This window comes from Schistocerca nitens, chromosome 5 (genome assembly GCF_023898315.1).
Source record: "Schistocerca nitens isolate TAMUIC-IGC-003100 chromosome 5, iqSchNite1.1, whole genome shotgun sequence".
Taxonomy (NCBI): domain Eukaryota; kingdom Metazoa; phylum Arthropoda; class Insecta; order Orthoptera; family Acrididae; genus Schistocerca; species Schistocerca nitens.
The window spans coordinates 96,462,375-96,480,328 of record NC_064618.1 but is presented as its reverse complement, the minus strand read 5'-3'; the positions used below and the strand labels follow the sequence as shown (position 1 = coordinate 96,480,328).

Genomic DNA, 17,954 nt, shown 5'->3' with positions numbered 1-17,954 from the left:
TTGCTATCAGTTAACAGATTTGGTTTACCACGTACCATGTCCCCACAGAACTAATAGTCATGTCACGGCATAAGCCAGGTAGAACGTTAACACTGCTACTCTTGTACCATAGCTTCAAATGCCGGAGACAGTACGTATAATGAAACTATGTTGTTAAACCAATTATGGTATAAAGAAGCAGTGCAGTATTACCCTCTGAAAGGAATTTTTTGTATTGACCGTGATGTACCTAAAGGAGGTGGCTTATCGGACGTGAAAGTCAGAATTTCGTAATTGTTCAACAAGTAACAGATAAAATTTGCCTATTCAAACTGTCCAAATAATAAAGATAGCGGTCGCCAACCTAATTAGGCATAAGAATGTGTAACATTCCTGTTCAAAAAAAATAGTTTTAAGCAGCTTCAATGGATAGACACAGTCAATACTTTCCCACGAGAGTGCAATGAACCCAGTCACAAGCATATATTTACGTTAAAGAGAAAGCTGACACTTATATCAGAACAAACCTGTTTGCATAAGTGCAATATATAATGACACACACTTTTGCATTCAGGGCTTAGTCAAACCCAATAGTTTCAATAACATTACTATTAAAGTTTACTGTAGAATTATAAAATTGGGCATGAATTTAGTCTCTCTTTACCAAATGCTTTTCTACCTGACATGAAAATTAAATAGAGTTCACTAGCAAACAAATTGTCACAGTTCTCTGAAGAAAAGAAGTTACCATTTTTATAGGTAAAGCTCTTTCTGTTAATAATTTTCTATCAGTGAGCACAAAACACAGAATATGGATCGTATTAAACTGGCAATACATTCTTTAACACACATAGGGACCAAGAATTTAGCAAATATTTACATATAACTTTCAACAGTGATACTTTTTAACTTATACTGCACTGGGACACAAATTTACATAATTATAAGACAACGACTCATCTATTTGCATTTTTCAGCAGGCTGTACTATGATCATTTAAGATGCAAAACTCTATAAGCTAAAGTTTTGAGTACATTTACTTTTGAAATTGACGGGAAATTGTTTTAATGCCCGTTTGTACTACTTTATTACTTTAAATTCAATTATTCAGTTTAGGTTCTTGAAAACCCACAAATTTTTAACAAGCAGTTTTAATTGCAAAATTATTTTCAGCAATCATCATTTACTATATCACACACTTTTGCCACATCAATTTTAACTTTGATCAGTTTCTTCTTAATTGTTTCTGTCACAGATTGTTTAATCTGTGCAAATTCGGTGTTACATTCTGTTTGTATTTCGGACAGAACAAAAGAAAACTGGTGCTTTTCATTTATTAAAAAATATTATTAATCTTAGGAAGACAATATCTGATTTTTATATGTTTTTACAATTAACTCTATTGTAGGTATTATTACTTTTTCAGTGAGACTAATATTCTACATATAACGTATTTCAATAATAAATACTTGTATTTACTTATTTCTCCAGTACTATATTACCTTTCGGTGACTGATCAGGATAGGTTGCGAATTATTTGCACGTGTCAACTAGTTTCTGGTAACCTGTGAGAGCGAGTAATCAAGAGTTTCCTTTTAGTGCTGCAACTGGTATTTTGTGTCTTGAGTCTGTCCGTGGAGATTAGCTTTAATCGCCGGCCGGGGTGACAGAGCGGTTCTAGGCGCTACAGTCTGGAACCGCGCGACAGCTACGGTCGCAGGTTCGAGTCCTGCCTCGGGCATGGATGTGTGTGATGTCCTTAGGTTAGTTAGGTTTAAGTAGTTCTAAGTTCTAGGGGACTGATGACCTCAGAAGTTAGGTCCCATAGTGCTCAGAGCCATTTGAACCATTAGCTTTAATCGCTGTGAAAAAAGCATCTCGATTTTTTTCTGCCGCTGAGTGTCGACCGCCGTTGTCTGAGATAACACTGCACATCACGAGACCGTGGTCAGGTTAGGGCATGAATTTGAATTCAGGGCTACAAAGCGCGTCGTCTGCCACAGTTCAGTCATTTGTCACTTAAAATCAGTTGTCGATAGAGCGTCTCGCTTTCCAGTCATACCACGCGGCGGCCGCTTCCAACACTGCTCCCCGTTACACATTAACAGCATTTGTGAAGCGACCTGCCGTGTTTGTGAGGCGCCAGTAACCGAGCGGTAGCGGGCAGCCGATGCGGCAACACTGTAGCGACAAGTGACAGACGTCAACTGCCAAGTAATTTTAATCGGACTACAGTTCCGACAACACTAGAAGCGAGCAAGTTGGCAAGCAGGCAGGTAGGTAGGTAGCCAGCCCTTATTGGTTGGAACAATTCGACTGTTGGCTGCCTTGGGCGCACAGTGGATTGTGACACCGCAGTGTTGGCGGCTAGCGCCACACGCTCACTTTATTCTTCTGCAGATCAATCATCACGAGCGACTGCTGGCGGCTGCCAGTACGAGTGCGCTACGGCGGGTGACCGCCCTGCCCTGGAACACTTCCAAAAGTGTGGCCACTCCTCAGGACGGAGACACAAGGTCTTCGTTCCCTTCAAAGTACAATTATCGTTAACTGCACGAACACTGCAATTTCGGCTGAAACTTCAGAATGTAGCGAAAAGTATCCCAACTTGCAGATACGACCTTAACTCTATACCCCCCGACTATGCTGCAGAGGTACAAAACAGATTTAATGTATTACAGCTGGAGGACAAAAGCTCGCAAGAGATGTGGACAGAAGTAGCTAATACTGTCAAGGAGGCCGCAGAAAAACACATTCCCAAGAAAAGGAACAGTAAGAAGGCTAGATGGCTATCAGTTGAGGCACTGCAAGTTGCAGAAGAACGAAGGAAAGCAAAAATCAAGGGAGATAGATCAGCTATGTTTGAATTAAATAAAGATTTTCAGAAATTAGCTAGAACACCATTAGAAAGGCTGAACGGCGAAGAATTGACTCCTTCGAATTATGGTGTTGGAGGAAACTTCTTAGAGTTCCATGGACTGCAAAGAGAACCAACAGATCAATATTGGAGCAAATTAAACCAGATTTCTCCCTGGAAGGTCTAATCTTAAAACAAAAGCTGACCTACTCTGGACACACAATGCGAAGGCACGCCTCGCTGGAAAAAACATTAATGCTGGGGAAGATTGAAGGAACTAGAAAAAGAGGACGTCAGAGGATGAGATGGATCGATGGCATCACAGAAGCAATGTGTTCCAACCTGGAAGGTCTACGGGAGAAAGTGCAAGACAGGAAAAAGTGGCGTGATTTGGTTCATGGGGTCACGAAGAGTCGGAACCGACTAAACGAATAGAGAGAGAGAGAGCACGAAGACTGCACGCTGCCGAAGCCGTTACATCCAATGCGAAATCCAAAGTAAGACGATACGAGATGCAGTAGAGGGGACCGGGGCACACAGGCCATAGGATCACGATAGCCAACTGGTTTTATTTCGTTAAACCACTTTTAGAACACGAAACCTCCTTTAAGGTTGCTGGGAACAATTCCGTAGTCGTTCCACAAACGCGCCAGTGCATTTAGATCGTCGAACGAGAAAGGGCACGTATTTTATGGTTCTTTTGACAATTAAAGTAAATTTTGCTTGCTTATGACATTTAGTCGTGTATTCCAAGACAATACTCTTACTAAACTGGTAAGCACGACGACAGAAGCCGTTAGACTAAGGATTTCTTTGATAGTGTATACGGTGATAAATGTTTGAAACTTTTCGTAAACGATCTAAAACAATTCCAATATAGAAAGCTTAAAAAGTAATAAGTACAAGGCAACTTTTACGCAAGGAAGTTGTGTTCTGCATTGTTTTTAAAGACGTAACGTCTATGTGATGCTTGTTGTTTTTTCTTTTTTCTTCCAAAACCCATAACTTGTATTCAGTTATTCAAATTAAATGATTGTAATATAAATTTGAAATTATTATTAGTGGGACATTTAAGTACATGTATTTTTAAGAATCAAATGGTACAAATGGCTCTGAGCACTATGGGACTTAACATCTGAGGTCATCAGTCCCCTAGAACTTAGAACTACTTAAACCTAACTAACCTAAAGACATCACTCACATCCACGCCCGAGGCAGGATTCGAACCTGCGACTGTAGCAGTCGCGCGGTTCCGGACTGAAGGGCCTAGAACCGCTCGGCCACCGCGGCCGGGAAGTATCAGATCTATGTATATCTTCGCACGTAGCCCTCTAATGACCCCGTTCTTGACGGGACACTAAATCCCTGAATGTAGGTGCGTTTTTACTTGCCGTCGTTCTACTGTTTGTTTTAAGGATGGTTCGAAACTTTAAAAAGATAACTGAACCAGGCAATGTTTCTGAAGCAACTATGCGATTCCGAGCAGTATAACGACGGAAAAGAGAAATATTGGTGAGCGTAAAAAAAAGAAAACGTAGTCGCGTCAAGCTAATTCACGTGACGAAACCTCTCAAAGCACAAACAGGAAGTCGATATTTCTAACAAGATTCTTCAAGGTGAAGTTGAGCTTGAGGATACCCTGTGTCTTAGATTTCTCACGTCAATCCAGGCGATGAACGGATTCAATGCACAAGTTAGCGATGGGCACATCTGTAGTGTTAAAAATAACGTTAAACAACTTTTGTAAATGTTTGTACTGAGAAAATCCTATTGGGCATTCAGAGGAAGACCGCTAAAATTTTTTGCATACTTGACATAAATTGATAACCTAATTTATGACTTTTTCTTGTAATAATTTATATTAGAATATACTGTCGATATTCAAGTCGATATACTTTCAGGTAATAACTAGTGTCGCAAATAAATGATTTGATAATATGGACCAACTTGCTCCCACTGCTAGGCCATCTTGCCTCGTGCGTGGAGTAGGTTGGCCCCGGCGGTTTTACTGTACTGAATATTATATTATGAATAGACAAACAGTGAGAATCTAATTGCTCTGTTGCAAAGGTGCTGAAACAATGAGCCAATGTTTCCTCATAAAAAGAGCAATGGGAACATTTAAAATACATGCTGGAAAAGATCAAGGGAGAAAGTTGACCAACCAATCCATTCCCCATACATTGCCCGCAATGTCGAGCTTTTATCAGAGACAATTTTACCTTAAGGAGTGCCACAGGAATGTGTCGTGAGACCGCCCATTTTCTCTCCGACCTGACCTTTCGTCGTGGAGTGACTGCAGAAGAATACAGGATGACTTAGAATTTCTAGTTCATGTTATGAATACTAGATTGCTCTGAATGTAGGAAAGTGTAAGTTAATGCAGATAAGTAGGAGAAACGAAACTGTTATGTTCGAATGCAGTATTAGTCGTGTTTTCAGCAAGGTTAATTGTCTGAATTATACCAGCCAAGGTGAAATATTCGAAAGTTTTTGAAGCACACTAGCCGCGTGGTAAGACCGTATGTGCCGCACTGCCGTACACGAGCTGTGATACACGTCCCTGCTGCAGCTGTCGGCGGCGTTCTTTGCATTAATTAACAGAGAGAGAGAGAGGACATGTTGGTACATGGTGTTTACTAGTTATGTTTGCACACATCATTCACATGCTGAGCAATTTCAATCTATGACGAACGTACTCATGTTATTGGTTATTTAAAAGCATGTCCTGCTGTAACGAGTCGCCTCGTGATGATTAAAGACGTTGGGAATGGCCCTGTAACTGAAACCGATCATCGTGTACATGACAGGCGCAAGCGTTTCCTTCCAGAAAACAAGCAATAAAATATTCTCGGGTTCCTCGCCGCTGCAATACGCAGCAAGTCCGTGGCGATTCGGAACGAATGTGCTCTCCAGCCGCGTCCTTCGCCGAAAGACACACCACGAAAACTTTGATTTGCATAACAGGCATGTGGGCTTTGGTTCCTAAGCGTGATCTGCGTCCCTAATAATGGATTCAAAATAATGAATTGACATTGCGTTGGCATTACCTTCGTGCTTTATATGATATACCGGAATCGTATTTGAAATACTGCACGCAATTTTGCTAGAAAAGAGTGCCAAACTTTGCATAGAGTCATTCCTCGCAGCGACAAAGCACACTGAAGATTAGATTTGATCTGTAATAGCGCGCCGCTTCCATTTACGTTACGTGAAGTAGAGCGTTGTTGCCTATATTGTCACGGCACCTAATTTGCACAGCTGCAATAAAATTCGTGCCTCTTTTTTATCCGACATTTAGTGAAGCCCGCGTACCTACGTGCTTCTTGGAGCCATATTGTCAGCTATGAACTCTGCGTGTTGAGGAACACGTCATCTGAAGACAGCGTTGATTTTGTTGTAATTTGCATCCTAATTTCCGTGGACGTGGCGAAGAGAAATGCTGTTATAAGGTAAGTGGAAACAATGTTCTATTTTAATGAACCGGTGCAAGTTTCCTATATTCTACCACTTCAATTTAAGAAAATTTCTGGGAAGTGAAAATTAAAAACACGTTTATCATTATTAGTGCAACGAAATGTCTAAAAGTGGTGTGAATTTTTGATGCGTTCTTTGTAGTAAGTTACTTGTGTGGTGTCACCGCTAGACACCACACTTGCTAGGTGGTAACTTAAATCGGCCGCGGTCCTGTAGTACATGTCGGACCCGCGTGTCGCCACTGTGTAATCGCAATCCTAGCGCCACCACATGGCAGGTCACAAGACACGGACTTGACCTCGCCCCAGTTGTACGGACGACATAGCTTGCGACTAGACCTACCAAGTATTCCTCTCATTTGCCGAGAGACAGATTAAATAGCCTTCAGCTAGTCCATCGCTACTACCTAGCAAGGCGCCATGTGTATCATTGCTAATTGCTTACTACTATGCAAGAGATGTATTTCAACAAGAACAAGACTACATTAAAGTTAAGTATATTAAAATCTCTCTTCTTTTCTTTATAGTTTTCATCCAGTCTCCTGTTTCAGAATTTACGCCCGTCTGCGTTAGTTCGCGTGCACCTAGCCACTCATTGTGTCGAGACCTTAGGGAATCGACACAACAATATTTTGGCGCCGAGGAGTGGTGCCGCGCCCACGTTGCAGTCTTTGTGTTATACTTGCTCTAATTTGCTTGAGTCATGGCTTCGCCGCATTCTCCAGATGTACTGTCCGAATTTTTTCGCTTGCAGAATCAGCAGACGCAGGCGTTATTGGAAGCCCTTGGACAGCTCGTCCAGGGTCAACGTGCGCTGCAAACCGATGCGGCGGCAGCCGCTTCATCGCTACCGCAGCCACACAACGCTGTCGCACCGCCATTTAGGCCCTTTGAGGCCCATAACGAGAGCTGGACTGAGTGGGCCGATCAGTTCAACTTCCACCTCACTGCTTATGGAATTCAAGGTAAAGAGCGGCAGCCGTTTTTGCTTTCTTGTGTCGGTGTGTCTACCTACCGTGTGATAGTGAAATTGTTTCCCCGACGCGACGTAGCCACTCTGTCCTACGAAGAAATTTTGTCTGCTTTGGATGCCTATTTCAAAGAAACAGTTAATGTAGTTGCCAAACGGTATACGTTTTTTCGTACAAAACGTACGGCCGGTCAGACTAACAGGGAGTGGGTAGCAACTTTGCAAGGACTTACTAGAGACTGCGCGTTTGCCTGTGAATGTGGCCTCCCATATTCAGATACTATGGTGCGTGATGCAATTGCACAGAACGTTTCTGATGTTCGCATACGGGAACAGATTTTGAAGCTAGTTAATCCCTCCCTGCAACAAGTGATAGACATATTGGACAGGCAAGACACACTTGACTTTGCTCAGGAATCATTTGAAACTTCGCCAGCAGTGTGTCACATTACTCGGCCCGCCCGGCCCGCTGCACGGGACGCTAAGCGGCCCTCGCGCCCGACTTCGCTGCGGCCGCCTAGCTTGCAACCACGTGCGCCGCGTAAGCAAGCAAATGCAGTGAAATCTTGCCCGCGGTGTGCAACTAGACATTCGCGTGAAAATTGCCCGTCACGCCAAGCTATTTGCTTTTACTGTCAAAAGAAAGGACATGTACAAAGTGTTTGCCAGAAAAAGTTAAGATCAGACAATCGCACAAATTCCAGGCCCTTTGCTTCGCGCCGGAATCGAACCCAGGACAATCAGGCTCGTGGACCTTCACCCATGGACATCCATGTAGTACATTCCCACCCGTCCAGTGACACTTTAGCTCACAGTGACTGTGTTCGTCCCACCCAAAGTGTGCGTCGACGTCGCCGGAAATCCCGTAAAGTTGCAAGTGCTTCTGGACCTGTATCAGTTCAAATTGCACGAGACGGTCGCTCTTGTCGTCAACACGACAATAAACTTTTTGTGGACTTAGACTTTGAAGGCAAAGTGATCCCATTCCAGCTCGATACCGGAGCTGCAGTTTCATTGCTCAATCACGACACGTACAAACAACTGGGCGCCCCGCCATTGCGTGCCGCAAATGTTACGTTAACTAGTTACTCAGGACAGCATATACCTGTGTTGGGACAGTGCAGCCTTATTGCAACATACAAGGGACAGACAAAACTTGTATCATTTTATGTTCTTCGTTCCTCTAGTGCAGTGAACTTGTTTGGCTTAGATTTGTTTCAATTGTTTAATATGTCTATTGTAAATCAGGTCCTTTCAGTGAATCAGACTGTGCCTTCCGCCAGTGTTTCTAGTCTTTGTGAAGAATTTGCAGACATTTTTGCACCGGGCCTTGGTTGCGCTAAGAACTATGAAGCGCATTTGGAACTGAAAGACAACGCGCAACCGAAATTTTTCAGAGCGCGCAATGTTCCCCACGCATTGCGTGATGAGGTCGCAAGAACATTGCACGATTTAGAATCTCAAGTTGTAATTGAACGTGTGCAGGCTTCTCTCTGGGCCTCACCCTTAGTAATTTTGCCAAAACCTTCCGGAAAATTGAGACTTTGTGTGGACTTCAAGGCAACTGTGAATCCGCAACTTGTGACTGCTACTTTTCCTTTGCCCCGCCCGGAAGATCTTTTTGACAAACTGTGCCCGGGAAAATATTTTTCAAAATTGGACCTAGCAGATGCGTACTTGCAAATACCTGTGGACGAAGAATCCCAGCGCGTCTTAGTGGTTAACACGCATCTTGGCTTGTATCGCTTCAAAAGACTGCCATTCGGGTGTGCATCCGCCCCTGCTTTATTTCAGCAATATTTACAAACTATTTGTGCGTCGGTCCCTACTGCTGCGAACTATCTGGACGATATTGTGATCTCAGGAAAGACAGAAGCCGAACATTTGCAGAATCTCCGAACATTATTTCAGGTCTTGCGTCAGAATGGTCTTCGCTTGAGGAAGGACAAATGTGTGTTTTTTGCTCGTGACTTACCCTACCTGGGGCATGTCATAAATGCCCAAGGTATACATCCGAGTCCAGAGCACCTTCGTGCCATTCAGGACTTGCCGTCACCGCAGAACTTAAAACAGCTACAGAGTGTGCTGGGTAAGGTAAATTATTATCATCGATTTGTGCGCAATGCGTCTTCCATTTCAGCTCCGCTTCATCGCTTACGCCGTAAAGGTGTTCCGTTCGTCTGGACGACGGAATGCGAACGCGCCTTTCGCCAGTTGAAATCGGCGTTACTATCAAATACTTGCCTTACGCCATTCGATCCCCGAAAACCCCTTTTGTTGATGGTCGATGCATCGGATTTCGGGATCGGTGCTGTGCTTGCGCACAAAGATGGCTCGCATGATCGCCCTATTGCCTTTGCGTCCAAATTGCTCTCATCTGCGCAAAGAAATTATTCACAAATAGAGAAAGAAGCTTTGGCTCTCGTGTTTGGTGTTTCAAAGTTCCATGATTTCTTGTATGGTCGTCACTTTACCATCATCACGGACCACAAGCCTTTGACATCGCTTTTTCATCCGAACAAGCCTGTACCTCCACGTACAGCGCAGAAATTCATTCGCTGGTCACTTTTTCTCTCGCAGTACCGCTACGATATCTTGTATCGGTCCACTGCTAAGCACGGCAACGCTGATGCGTTGTCCCGTTTGCCTGTTGCTGAGGATAAGGCATTCGATTCTTCCGAACTTGCTTGCATGTTCATTGATTCGGACGCCGATGACGTGGTCGCATCGTTTCCGATTGATTTTCGTCGTGTAGCTACTGCCACAGCTGCTGACCCTGTCCTTGCTACTGTTTTGCGTTTTGTTGCTTCGCAATGGCCCTTATCAAAGTCACGGATCGAGGATCCTTTGGTTCGCAGATTTTTTGCTCACAAGGAGAGACTTTTTGTCCGACGTGGTGTTTTGTTGTTGCGTTCCGATAATGATCAATCCCGAGTCGTGGTCCCACGTTCGTTACAGTCCTCTGTCTTAAAGCTTCTTCACCAAGGACATTGGGGTATAGTGCGAACGAAACAACTTGCTCGACAGCACTGTACTTGGTTCGGAATCGATGCTGCGATTACGAATATGTGCTCCTCTTGCGTGGCGTGTGCCGAACAACAATCCGCACCGCCGCGGAAATTCTTTGCATGGCCGAAAGCCACTTCCCCTTGGCAACGCTTGCACATCGATTTTGCTGGTCCATTCTGGAATGCTCGATGGTTGGTTGTGGTCGATGCTTTCAGTCATTTTCCTTTTGTTGTCCGGATGTCTTCCACGACGTCTTCGGCCACCATCCAAGCCTTGTCTGCTATCTTTTGCATTGAAGGTCTTCCGCAGACTATTGTTTCCGACAATGGCCCACAATTCATGTCCGCAGAATTTCAGTCGTTCTGCAAGGCCAATGGTATTCAACATCTGACATCCGCGCCGTTTTCGCCTCAGTCAAACGGTGCCGCGGAACGATTGGTCCGGACTTTCAAGTCGCAGATGTTGAAGTTGAAAGAGTCGCATTCTCGGGAGGACGCTTTGTTGCTCTTTTTGTCCTCATATCGCTCTCAGCCCCGCGATGGTCGCTCGCCGGCTGAGTTGCTCCATGGTCGTCCTCATCGAACTCTGATGTCTTTGTTGCATCCGCCACATCAGGTTCCTGTGCAGCGGCAGACTCCTGCTTTTGCTCCTGGCGACGTTGTCTATTATCGCAACTATCGCGGTTCACAGCGTTGGCTCGCAGGGCGCATTCTTCGCTGCCTCGGCCGCGCGATGTATTTGGTTTTGGGGGCCTCTGGTGAGGTGCGTCGGCATCTCAATCAGCTGCGCCTCTGTCGTCGCCTGGGTTCTGCCGCTCCCCGTCTGCTTTCAGCGACGGAGCCGTCAGGTCAGCGCCCTGGGGACCCATCTACTGGCTCGCCTCATCCCCAGGTGTTACCGACGATGCCTTCCATTTTGCCTCATGGCGTCGCGCCGCCGCAGCCGCCGCCGGCGCCGCCAGCAGCGGACGCTTCGCTGCAGCCGCCTCGCGCCTCTCTGGGTCACGCGCCGCCGCTTGCTTCCCGTGACCAGCCGTCCTCCGCTATGGACCTCTTGCCCACTCCGGACCAGATGTCGTCTTCGCCCGTCGGGTGCTCCGACCACATGGAGGTCGACCCTTCTGTCTCATTACGTGCGCATACACCTCATGTTGACGTGCACCCTGGACTAGGTTTGCAGGCGTTTCCTAGCTCCCCTCGGACCGAATGGCCGGGTGCGGGTGGCACAGCCTCGCCTGTTGTTAGGCTCCCCACCTCATCGCATACGTCAACATGGGGTCCTCCCCACGGCGGGCGGAAGCCTTATCTCACGACCGTTCGCCGATTTGCGGGGGAGGAATGTGGTGTCACCGCTAGACACCACACTTGCTAGGTGGTAACTTAAATCGGCCGCGGTCCTGTAGTACATGTCGGACCCGCGTGTCGCCACTGTGTAATCGCAATCCTAGCGCCACCACATGGCAGGTCACAAGACACGGACTTGACCTCGCCCCAGTTGTACGGACGACATAGCTTGCGACTAGACCTACCAAGTATTCCTCTCATTTGCCGAGAGACAGATTAAATAGCCTTCAGCTAGTCCATCGCTACTACCTAGCAAGGCGCCATGTGTATCATTGCTAATTGCTTACTACTATGCAAGAGATGTATTTCAACAAGAACAAGACTACATTAAAGTTAAGTATATTAAAATCTCTCTTCTTTTCTTTATAGTTTTCATCCAGTCTCCTGTTTCAGAATTTACGCCCGTCTGCGTTAGTTCGCGTGCACCTAGCCACTCATTGTGTCGAGACCTTAGGGAATCGACACAACAACTTGTTATATAATTTGTATTACAGTATGGCAACAGAAAGCTGTTATGCAAAGGGGAGACCATATGAACTGCATCAAAATAGATATCATGGATTAAATGGATTAGCATGCACAGACCATACAATCTGCCTAAGCTAACAATTAAGACGCATGCTGAAAATAAAAACAAAAATGCAATTGGTGGTGTAAAAATGTGTGTGCTCAGTGAAGTTTATCCCAACGAAGATGAGCGTATTGGAAGAGCATATTCTTACATTTGAAAATACAAAGCTCGCTTTAAGCACGTCGAACATGAGAAAACTCGCCTTCGACATTGTTGAACGAAACCCGTTGCGCCATAATGTGAATGTAGTTGTTACAGTAGGCAAAAAGTGAGATGAAGCAGTCTACCCAAGAAACATACTCGAATCCGAGGGAACTGATGAAACCTACAAGCAAAACGTGAAGTCCTAGCTGAAAAGCCTGTGATCTGACTACTAGCAGCACATGTAAAAAAGAGCTAACCAAGCAAAGAAACCTAGAACGAAAAATTCTGCGCTTATGAAACGAAGTGTTTAGAGGCTGCGGGGAAACCTCCAGAAAAAAGCCCTTCGCAAAACAGGGATGGTATTGCGAGTTGTTCGAGGAAGACCGAATGGAAGAAATGATTAGATGTGTGAAAGATAAATTTTTGATTCATGCAAAGCGTGCAGAGATGGGGAAAAGTGTGAAAATGTTGTATTGCAAATGCCTAGATATGAGGAAGTAAGAACAGAAATACAGATAATATTTTTAAACTTAGACCGGTACATAGCTATAAGATCAGATATATGGTTTGTAAGGATGGTACAATTTATGCACCCATTGGTACCAAATTAGGAAACCGGACTGCTAATTTTTACCATTTCCGGTTATTTGGTACATTAAGTGTAGCGTGTAGATTTTTGTCAAAATTTCCATTCTTCAAGTCATATGAAAAACAACATATTGCAATTGAGGATGGCATTATTTAAATAATTTTTAGCTTACTGTTTAGGATACGATAAATGTAGTGCAATTTAGGCATCTCTTCCCTAAATGCGTGGCGCGGAGATACTTGCAGTGATGTCACCGCTCTGCTTACTAATGAAGCAAACGGAGGAACATTTATTGGTACGCATCTTTAGAAACGTGAGGGTCGTCCACTTGTATTGTTGAGAACAGAACCCACCGCAGAGAGTTATTTGCCTGAAGCACGTACGAAGTGCTTTTACCCGACTTAACTGTCTTGTCGATAGTGGCGTAAGTGAAAACACTGCCGGGTGCTGCAGCTTTAAAAGTTTCAGGGCCATGGGAGAAACCGGGAAGGAACAGAATCGAAGCGTGTGAAAGTTGGTGACGCAGAAAGATGCTGGAAGTGGGCGGATAAAAAATGAGAAGGGTGTCCCCAGAATCGACGATAGGAATATGTGGAAACATTACCTTCAAGTAATGAAACAATGATAGAATATGCGTTAAAACGTCAGGGAATAACTTGTAATGGCACTAAAGGAACAAAATTTCCAGGGAAGATGGAGATTGGAAAGTGTAGAATAAATAAATGGGGACATTGGATGTAAGTGAATCTGTGTGTTGAACAGACGGTAAGGTGGCGGCCGTAGCAGATAGGAGAGCAGAGAGCTGGCGCCGCTCCCCCCCCCCCCCCCCCCCCCTCTGCCCACCCACACAAGGTCACTTTCCTCGGCCTTCACCTCCCATAGACCGCTTTGTCGTCCACATTGTGAGTCACTTCGACATTTCGCCCAGGGCGAAGAATTCGCAAAACCGATGTCAGTTAATGCAGTTATAAATGCTCATCTTTAAATTTATTCTTATAAAGTATTTCACTCTACACGTTTTACATACTGGGTAACGGTTTATTTTGCCAAAATATTGGCTGCATAATATTTGCATATGTTGGTCTGATTTTCCTTTAACGATGTGTTTATCGATCAGACATCAAACTAAAATAACAAAATTATACTATTTACTAATATAAAAGGAACAGAGAACAATAAACCGATAGTGCCCTATATTGGGCTGCAGTGGAACAAAATATTAGATTTTATTGAAGATAATGTGGCGCATGAAAAAATGCAAGATCATCTCCATCGGCCGAAGCACCAACAGTCCCAAGCGATGATGCAGTCTCTCTCTCTCTCTCTCTCTCTCTCTCTCTCACTCACCCTTTCGTTTGTTGCGGGATAGTAGTATTGTAAACAGGGCGAAGATTAAGTTGTTTACATATATGTGGTAGCGAAAGTAGGCATTTTGGTTCCAGGTCCCGCAAACAGATGGTTTAAAGGAAGTCAGTTTTCTATGATTACTGTTCTTTTATTTTGAAACAAATATTTCATTTCATTATGTAGCAGTTGAATTACTATATTACTATCCCTTGGGCTTCAAGCGACAATAGTTACAGTAACATATTGTCATGTCTTATGTACGCTTTTATTGTCTGACAACCAGTAAAAAGAGTTGCACTGTTTCCATTTTAATAGAACTGTGTTGGGTCTCTTGTCTGTTTGTTCGGTACGGATTTTGCAATTGATTTTAAAATAACTTCCCGACGGTCTAGACTTCCAAACTCCATGACATTGCAATATTAAGTTTCATAAGTGTCTGCTGTGTGGGGGAGGGTGATTTGTGTACCACTGCTGCCTCCATCTTTTGCTGTTCTAACTTCAAATATTTCGTGGTGAGAGCGGTGAGCTTGATCCTCTAATTTTTACCTTCGGGGTCTTTTCGTGAGAATCGTGGGACGCAGCACTGTATTCGTTGGAACAAGTGAAGAAAAACTGAAATAATGCTGAAATTTACCACATCTCTGTTGCAATGTCATCGAAATGTTTGAAAAAATTTACATACACGTCTAAAATGCGGGAAATAAATATTTAATACGTACTTTTTAAATAATGCGTTTTTAAAGCTGACTAGAAAATTTAAAATTATTCCTAACTCCATACTGATGTTCCAGAAAATCTGTGCTAGTGAATTTTTAATAGCTATGAGTATGTTTGAAGAATTTAAAATTAAAACATGGAGCGCATGCGATAGATAATAGTAAAGCAGTGAGCTATTCATGCATCAATTACATATTGCATGCGGCTCACTTTTCCTGTTCAAAATTCTGCAAGTATTTCCATAGCTATTAATAAAATTACAATATTTTTTTCAGAATTATCAGAATGGAGTTAGGAATCTCTACGAGACTACGAGAAATTTTATACTTTTTGGTCCTTTTTAAAAACGTGTTATATTAGTTTTCCAATTAAGTAATTACTTACATACTCACTTCACTACTCTGGCAGTCCTGCCCGTAGCTCTTAAGCCTTTGCGAATTTCTTGTAAGGGGTTTGTTCCTTTTGCGAATTTCTTGTAAGGGATTTGTTCCTTTTGCTCACAGCAGTGAGAATGTTTACTTACTACTTGCTGTAAGCATAACACTTTCTATAGTGATGTAGCTCCATAATGTTGCAGGAGGAGAAAAAAGTTAACTAAGAAGGAAAAGGAGTTCTTTTAAAGAATTTACGGCGGCTGTGGATGCGTACAGGGAAAGCAACTGCTTATAAATAACGCACAGTATTTCGAGCTGCTTCATTTTTAAGCAGATCACCTATAGATTTGGAGTGCTGAAAACGTTGTGTGAAGTGTTTCGAACAATAGATCACTCCTCGTCCTCAGGTAGCAACAGCCTCGCGAGACAGACGTAGGCGGTATTTACCGTGATGCAGGCGTGTCGCGCAGCGCTGGCGGCGCGCGGCAGCTGCTGGACAGCTGGGAGCGCGGAGGAGAAGCAGAGGACGCGAAGCACCAGCCGGGACTGCGCCAGTGGCCGTGGGCGAGGCTGCGCTAGTGGCCGGCGTCGCGGGTGGACCACGACTGTCGCTCGCGCTGGCGCTCCTGCTGGCGCCACCGCGGCCGGGCATGCGCTGCGCCGTGCCCCTGCCGTCGCAGCAGCGTAGGCCGCCCACCGCTCCTCCGTACCGTCGCAGCACCGTAGGCCGCCCACGGCTACTCGGTACCGTCGCAGCACCGTAGGTCGTCCACTGTCTCCCCCCCCCCCCCCCCCCCCGTAATGGGGCAGCACCGTCGTCCGTTGGCGCGCGGGGCGACTTCGCTAACGTTGACGTGACGCTCTTCGAGTTTTGTAACGACACTTCCAGAGGAGCCATTTCGACACTTCCAGAGGAGCCATTTCGTCACGTCAGGCATGAAAAGTTCTACGACATTTCGGCCACGTGTTACGTAAATTAGAACCAATACTCCCTACGTCACAAGCTTCAGGCCCACAGAAGGCGCCATACTCTACTTGTCCTTTTCAGAGGAAACCCATATTTGGTGGGTTCTACACTGAAGAGCCAAAGAAACTGGTACAGCTGCCTAATATCGTTAAGGGCCCTCCGAGCACGCAGAAGTACCGCAACACGGCGTGGCATGGACTCGACTGAAGTAGTGCCGGAAGGAACTGACACCGTGAATCCTGCAGGGCTGTCCATAAATCCGTAAGAGCACGAGGGGGTGGAGAAATCTTCGGAACACCACGTTGCAAGGCATCCCAGATATGCTCACGTCTGCGGAGTTTGGTGGCCAGCGGAAGTGGTTAGAAGAATGTTCGTGGAACCACTCTGGAGCAATTCTGCAGGTGTGGGGGTGTTGCATTGCCCTGCTGGAATTGCCCAATCCCGTCGGAATGCACAAAGGACATGAATGGGTACAAGTAATCATACAGGATGCTTACGTACATTGAACCTGTCACAGTCGTATCTAGATGTATCAGGGGTCTCATATCACTCCAACTGCACACGCCCCACACCATTACACAGCCTTCATCATCTTGAAGTCCCCTGCTGACATGCAGAGTCCACGGATTCATTTGGAACGAGACTCGTCCGACCAGGCAACAGTCGAATGCCGGTGCTGGCGTAAAGGTTTGTGTCGTGCAGTCATCAAGGCTATACGAGTGGACCTTCTGCTCCGAAAGCCCATATAGATGACGTTTCTTTGAATGATTGACACGATGACACTTGCTGACTGCTAAACACTGGAATCTGCAGAAATATGAGGAAGGGTTGCACTTTAGTCACGCTGAACTATTCTCTTCAGTCGACGTTCGTCCCATTCTTGCAGGAACGTTTTTCCGGTCGCAACGAAGTCTGAGATTTAATGTTTTGCCGGATTCCTGATATTCACGGTAGACTCGTGAAATGGTCATACGGGAAAATCCCCACTTCATCGCTACCTTGGAAATGCTGTGACCCATCGCTCGTGCGCCGACTATAACACCGCGTTCAAGCTCAAATCTTGATAACCTGCCATTGTAGCAGCAGTGACTGATCTTATAACGGCACCGGACACTTTGTCTTGTAAGGGCGCTGCCGACCGCAGCCTGTATTTGAAATGGCATGCCTATACCAATTTCTTCGGAGCTTCTGTGTATGTTATACCTTATACCCCATGAGTATGTTCCGTTTATAAGAACCAACCCAAATAATGTCTCGGGAACGAATCGTTAATAGTACGATTTATTGTAATAAAACTGCATGGAACGTCATATTCGTGGTTAAGGAATTTTCGTGTTTAGTTACTTTCGCGTTATAGGCTAGCTCGCGTTTTGTCAGTAAGCAAGGCAAAGGAACATTGACATTTTCATGAAAAATGTGTCATCCTAGTTAGAATTTATTATAATTAAATGTAAATTAACAACATGTCGGTTATTAATGGCAATAGATAACTATAAGATAAAACGCAAGGTCTCTTTTAGCAAAGCTACAACCTGGCGTAGTGTGTACGGGCACCATATTACAGTGCAGAGATTTGGTCGGGGTAGGTTTCGAATCACGTATCAAATAGTA

The 17,954-nt window shown here is 44.8% G+C and overlaps 1 protein-coding gene across 7 annotated transcripts in view; it reads right to left on the bottom strand.

Annotated features, from left to right (window-relative positions):
• LOC126259903 (adipokinetic hormone/corazonin-related peptide receptor variant I) overlaps positions 1-15,963 on the bottom strand; it is a 1,084,372-nt gene extending 1,068,409 nt beyond the window's left edge. For all 7 annotated transcript variants that reach the window (XR_007546573.1, XM_049956985.1, XM_049956990.1 and 4 more), the window contains exon 1: positions 15,824-15,963. The gene's annotated coding sequence lies outside the window, so the exon portion shown is untranslated. The remainder of the gene's footprint in view (positions 1-15,823) is intronic.
• Positions 15,964-17,954: the final 1,991 nt, after the last annotated feature.